Below are 6,877 nucleotides of genomic sequence, written 5' to 3'. Positions count from 1 at the left end.
CAATCCCTAAAAAACAAATGCCAAATACCTTCTTTGATATAAGGAGAGTAACTAAGAACAGAGTAGGGTCAAAGAGCATGAGAAGAAGATTAACATTAAACAGGGATGAGAGGTGGGAGGGAAAGGGAGAGAGAAGGGAAATTGCATGGAAATGGAAGGAGACCCTCAGAGTTATACAAAAGTACATACAAGAGGAAGTGAGGGGAAAGGGAAAAATAATACAAGGGGGACAAATGAATGTCAGTAGAGGGGGCAGAGAGAGAAGAGGGGAGGGGAGGGGAGGGGAGGGGGGATAGTAGAGGATAGGAAAGGCAGCAGAACACAACAGACACTAGTATGGCAATATGTAAATCAATGGATGTGTAACTGATGTGATTCTGCAATCTGTATATGGGGTAAAAATGGGAGCTCATAACCCACTTGAATCAAAGTGTGAAATATGATATATCAAGGAATATGTAATGTTTTGAACAACCAACAATAAAAAATTAAAAAAAAAAAAGAAAAGAAATGTAATTTGGGGGCGCGTGGGTGAGGCAGGTCAGGACCAGGAATCTCTTAGCTCCTCAAGAAATGTCTTCACTTTCAGAATATGCTTTGCGCATGACTCTGAGAGCCCGGCTCTTTGGTGAAGTTTCCAGGCCAACTGATTCCAAATCCATGAAAATAGTGAAACTATTCAGTGAGCAGCCATTGGCCAAGAGGAAGGAGACATAGGACTGGTACCCAAATCACAACACATATTTTGCTCTCATGGGCACACTGCATTTTCTTGGCCTCTACAGAGATAAGATAAGCATCAGGATTTTAAGGATGAGCAAAAGTGTCTAAAGAAGCTTCTTGGAAAGGGGAAACCAAATAAAGGAGAAGGGAAAAGAGCAACAAAAAAGAAGTAGTGTCTGCCCATCAAGAGAGAAAATTTCTTCCTCAGTGATTATGAGAAGAAAGTACCATCTTTCCATGTATTAGAGGAATGTAATCTGCCTCAGTGAAGGTTACTTGGAGAGACACAATCCTCCCTGTATTGAAGTCTAATTCAATTAAATGGTGACTGGTTGCCAGGTGTGGTGGTGTCGCGACCCCTTGCCCGCAAGGAATACGCAACTCGAGAATCTTCTTTCAACAGTTTATTCAGGTCCCTGGATATTTCTTCTTCTTCCTCTCGGGTGCCCCTCCCAGCCTTAATAAAGCATCCCAAGCCCCAATGCAAAGCTGCCGCGTGGAACTTTCTCACAGGGTGGTGAAAAATCATGTGCCAACTTTCCCAGATAAGAAATTGTTTGTCACAGACCACAGCAGAGCCAGCGCCATCTTGTAATGGCGACCATAATCTGCAGAAACGGCAGAAGCGGCTCACCACAGTTCCCCCTTTTCTGTTTTATTAAAACAATACAGGCGAGAGTAGAGGTCCTATCCCACTGTGCAGAAGTGGCTGCATAGTATGGCTCAGTCCCAAGGAGGGCCCTTCCCCAGATCTGAGGCCATATCAGCCGACGCCTTTTTTCGTGGGGCAGGGCGTGAACGCGTCTAACCCGCATGCAATAGGACATGCTCTCCTTGAGGTCCACGTCAAGGATCACTCAAGTGCAGTGCCTTGCCTCGCATCCTGTATCGTGACGATGGTGGACGAAGGGGGATAGCTGAGGCTGAACTGTGGCTGTTTATAATGACAAACAACTTGACAGCACCCTGAAAGAAAGGCACGAACTTCAAGGCGATAGAAAAGTACTAGTGTGGAAACCCATCTGCGTGCAATGGCAGTAAGACCGGCAGAGTGCAAGGGCTTTCCAACACTAAGAGAATAACAAGGAAAGTCATGTCGATCCCAGTGCAATGTTATAATAACTTGGGGTGTAACGACCATGACAAAGGTTTACTGCTTAAGATGCGCAAGCCAGACTTGAGGCGAGTTGCCATTTTCTAAAGCTGCAAGAGCTTGTATGATCATAGCCTTTTCTTATGCATGGCGAGTTTTAAGGCGACAGAGAAGCCACAAACAAAGTACAACACTGAAGCAACACATTGCACCAAAAATGCCTACTCCCACCCACTCTTTGAATAAGGAAAAAGCAGAAGATATCCAATCGGTGAATTGACCCAAAGTCACTGGTTCGACACGGGTACTATTCAAAACAGCAATCTGAGTTAGTTGAGACTGGATCAAGTTTTCTGCTTCCATGGACCAGGTTCCGGATAGATACTCTCCGATGATGCGGGAGGCATTTCTGGAATCATTAAATCTGACAGAGGTTATACATAAATGTGCACGTTGGTCAACACAACCCAAAAGCACCAAGTCGGCCAATTCTTCTACCCGAGCTTGGAGTAAATCTATTCTTTGGTTGGCAGCTAAAATCCCTGACAAAGTATGTTGATTAATTGAATTTTGGGACTCAAGTATGGTAGAAGTTTGTTGAACAACCTGATTAATGGTGGCAGCAGTTTGTACTTGACTGGCCATGGCCACTCCGGCCGTAACCGCTGCAGCAGCAGACACTGCCACAGCTGTCACTATAGCTGCCGTAATTCCAAAATCCCTGCGGACTCTAAGTAGCTCAACAATGGGGAATTTATCTGGGTCCGCAGTGACTGGGATTGGGACAAAGGTTGGAATTTTCATAACCACTGCTACAGTCCAAGAACCATTCCAACACTCAGATAAGAGACAGGTAACACTAGAACAATTAAGCATCCCCTGTGATGTATCATTAGCCAAAAGAAACAGAAACGGAGATTGGAGACAGACTGCTGCGGAGGGTAATGTAGCATTAGATAATTGTGAATTATTTGCAAAAATTTTAAGCCTCCTATCTCGCTCCAAGTCTTGGGTACTACCAGAAACATTAAACAGCCAACTTTGGACTCCTAATATTTCCCTGGGGAAACACAAGCGCGGACTAGACTAGCCCAATCTGAGGGAGTCATGCAAAATCTAGTAAGTCCCTCCACCTGAGTGAGAGTGAAAGCGGCATCTATGCCATAAGTGCGGACAGATTCTGCCAAGGTTTTAATTATCTTAAAGTCTAAAGGCTCATGATATCTTCCCCTGTTATTGTCCTGAAATACAGGGTATGCAAGTCCCATATCTGTATTAACTGTCCTCCAAACTTGTGCATGAAAAGATCTCCCGGAACCTTGGCTCCCCCCCACATACGGAGGTGGGGCAATCGGCACCATATCTTCTTCTAGATATTCTACCTCCTCCTCCTCAGAGTTTTGTTGACCAATGTTAACTCCCTTCCCCTTCTTACAGTAGGCCTGCGTGCCCTGTGTCTCCTTTTTCTTCTTTTTCATTTTTATCTTATGTAGTTGTTGTAACAATATATCAAGGTCCTCAGAACTCTCTGAGTCGCTTGTGTTCTCAGGCGTTTTTAATTCGGTCAAGTCTGGGTAGAGCCTTCTCCTATTTTTATCTTCAGGCTCTTTTGCCTTCTCACTACTGTTACTTTTAATACTCTCTGCCACTTCACTACATGATCCTTCAGATTTTTCCTCATGCAGCTGCTCAAGAATAGCTTGACCCTCTCTCACAGCTTCCTGGCATTTACCATCTGTAAGGCAACCACGGACCATTTTCCAAAGGGGTATCACCCCACCCTCTAATATGCCCTGCTCAGAAGCAAAGTCAAGATCTTTGCCTAATTTATCCCAACTAGGCACAGTAAGGCTGCCCGAAAATGCAAACCACGGTGCAGCGATATCTATCTTCTGTAAAAATCTCTGTAAAGTACTATGTTTCACTTCCAGGCCCTTGGAACGTAACAGGCCATCTAGGGCCAGGAGAAGCGGACTTGAAGATGCGGCACCCATGACACAACAACAAAGAAAGCACAAAAGAAAGAAAGCGAAAGTACACAGTGCAGCTGCAATAAAATGTAAGGCTCTCTCTTTCATTACAGAGGAGCTGTCCCGCTTTGGTCGCGGATCCCACTTACCTGGGACTAACCCCGCTTTGATCGCGGATCCCACTTACCTGGGACTAACCGGTGCACCACCCCTGACTGTTGAAAGTTCTGGTTCCCGGGTCTCGGCGCCACTTGTCGCGACCCCTTGCCCGCAAGGAATACGCAACTCGAGAATCTTCTTTCAACAGTTTATTCAGGTCCCTGGATATTTCTTCTTCTTCCTCTCGGGTGCCCCTCCCAGCCTTAATAAAGCATCCCAAGCCCCAATGCAAAGCTGCCGCGTGGAACTTTCTCACAGGGTGGTGAAAAATCATGTGCCAACTTTCCCAGATAAGAAATTGTTTGTCACAGACCACAGCGGAGCCAGCGCCATCTTGTAATGGCGACCATAATCTGCAGAAACGGCAGAAGCGGCTCACCACATGGTGGTGCATATATCTGTAATCCCCGTAATTTGGGAGGCGGAGGCAAAGAATTGCAAATTCCAGGCCAGTCTCAGCCACTGAGCAAAACTCTGTCTCAAATTTTTAAAATATGGACAAAAATACAGGGATGTAATTCAGTGGTAAAGTACCTCTTGGTTCAGTCCCAAGTACCAAATAAAATAAAATTGTGACTGGTTAAAAAAAAAAAAAAAAAAAAAAGGAAATTTGAAGGTTTCAATATAATTATTTTTGGTAGAATATAAGTAAGCAATATGTCTACAAAAGAAGAATCATAATTTCAATAATGAACATAAAATACATATACATATTTGAGATTTTAAAATATACCTATCAACCTTTTAAAAATCAGTAGTTTAACAAGCTGATCATACAATTAAATTGTATTTATTTCCATGTCCTGGTTTCAATCATAATAGGAATCCATCATGCATATTTTAGTGTAAGAACTATAAATAAAATGAGTATTTAATCTAGTTGCCACTTAAAAAAGTATATAATTGATTTCTAGCATACACTGTTCCACAGTTTGGAAATATTCTAAATGTTTAAGTGAGATACTTAAAATAGCCACATATACATTTACCAATTATTATATTTTATATATAAAAATTCAAAACAATCAAGATGACACATAATGATATTTGAACTAACAGTGAGAAATCTTATGCTCACAATTTTGAAAATACTTTTTCAATTAAGTTAGTTTTCATACAATTATCTATGATATCTTTAAAATTACAATTGTCAAAACATAGGGAAATTTTAATTTTTTAGAAATAATTATACATTGATCAAAAACAATAAATCTGAATTACTTGGAGAAATTTGGATGATGCATGAATTATTAAGAAAGCTTATTCTGACGTACATGAACTTTTTTCTAGTATTACAATAATAAATGTAGTGCGGCACTAAAATAGGCTAAAGTATAACAAGAAAATTCTAGATACAAACAAAAATTTGCAAACAAACTATAAATACTATGTATATTTAAGATTAAAGTGTGAATTAAGTGAAAAGTAATGCCGGATTCAAGGAAAAGTAGCAAATTTTATTTCCATTTGGGGGGAAAAAAAGGCATTCAAATGTCTACTTATTTATGCAATGCCATTGGAAAAAAACACACTTGTTACACTGCCAGATAAAGAAACCAAAATGTATTATGTTCTTTCATGACTCACATGTTTTTATTATATATCAATAAAATTAGTTTTCCATTAATGTGCCCCACAGATAATATTGGTTCTGGTCAGTGAACCAAAAAATTAACAAGCCACATATTATCCAATTAATTCAAACATTTTTCTTAATCAAAAATTATTCTGATTTTTTATTCATTCTTTAGAAAAAACATGCAATTTGTTTAATTTAGGACCCCAGCCCCCATTGCCTGTAACTCCAAAAGTACTTACCATTTTTCTTTAGATAACCCTAACTTGGACCAATCATGCCAGAACATACAAGGAGTCTCAGAAAGTCACATCTAATATTAACTTGTGTGTTACAAAAATTAGAATTGGGTAAGACCTCATAGACTACCTTATTCTAGAAGAGCTAAAATATTCATAGATTTAAAAATAATTTTAAACATTCAAGTACTCAATTAAATTGACAATTACTATTTAATTTGATTAATGTAGAGTGAGAACAGTCCTCCCCCGTTTTCTAATTTTTTATTTAAGTGCATCTTAATCTTGTAAGTAAATAGATTTTAAAGTAAAAAAGGTTAAAAAAAAGAAAGAAAAGCAAGCACATAAAAATTATGCTCATTGATCAAAAACTTTATGTTAAAATTGATTATTCTAGTACTTTAGAATGACAAATAACTGACATTCAATAAAAATATTCCATTTATTGAACACAATGCTAGCAAATTTATAGTCATTATCCCACTTGATCAAAATTATCCTTTTATAAATACTGTTCTATTAAAAAAAAACTGAACTGCAATTCTTTTGGTTTTAACTTAAAAATACAATGGAAATCTTCAAATTAATCCATGTAATAATACTCTTCTATTTGCTTTCCTGTACCTTTTGTTTTATCTTTTCCCACATAACAGCCCAAGTCACCTTACAGTTTAGCTATGCATTTGATAAACATCAGAAACTCTTATATCAATAGTAATTTAGTTCAATAAAACTTATTGTTCACATCACATGAAAAGGTGTTTTCCTTCTTAAAAATCTTAATATGTGTTGTGGAATCCTTGCTTATTTGATTATCAGTTAAATTTATTCTTCTTTTATGATAATTTGGAATTAAATATTGCAAAAGTGTACCAGAAAATAGCTATAGGTTAAAGTGAAAGGTATACTTTTTGAAATAATTATATTTGACCAACAGAAATAATTAGCTGTCTAAGGACATTTATGTAAGCTTTTCAGATCTGCTCTTTTGGACAATGCATATAAAGAAAAGCCTCTGTAGTTGCGATAAAATAGAGACTATGAATTCTTTTCTTCATTTTCATGATCATATTAATCATGTCTAGCAATCCAATCCAACACTGAACATTATCATCAC

General features: G+C 38.8%; 1 pseudogene; it reads left to right on the top strand.

The window, feature by feature from the left end:
- The first annotated feature begins 573 nt into the window (after positions 1-573).
- LOC124081256 (small ribosomal subunit protein mS33-like) lies at positions 574-896 on the top strand (annotated as a pseudogene).
- The last annotated feature ends 5,981 nt before the right edge of the window (positions 897-6,877 follow it).

This window comes from Marmota monax, unplaced genomic scaffold, assembly GCF_021218885.2.
Source record: "Marmota monax isolate L192 unplaced genomic scaffold, Marmota_monax_Labrador192_F-V1.1 WCK01_AAM20220418_F8-fsc00763, whole genome shotgun sequence".
Lineage (NCBI taxonomy): Eukaryota > Metazoa > Chordata > Mammalia > Rodentia > Sciuridae > Marmota > Marmota monax.
This window is presented reverse-complemented; position numbering and strand designations above follow the sequence as displayed.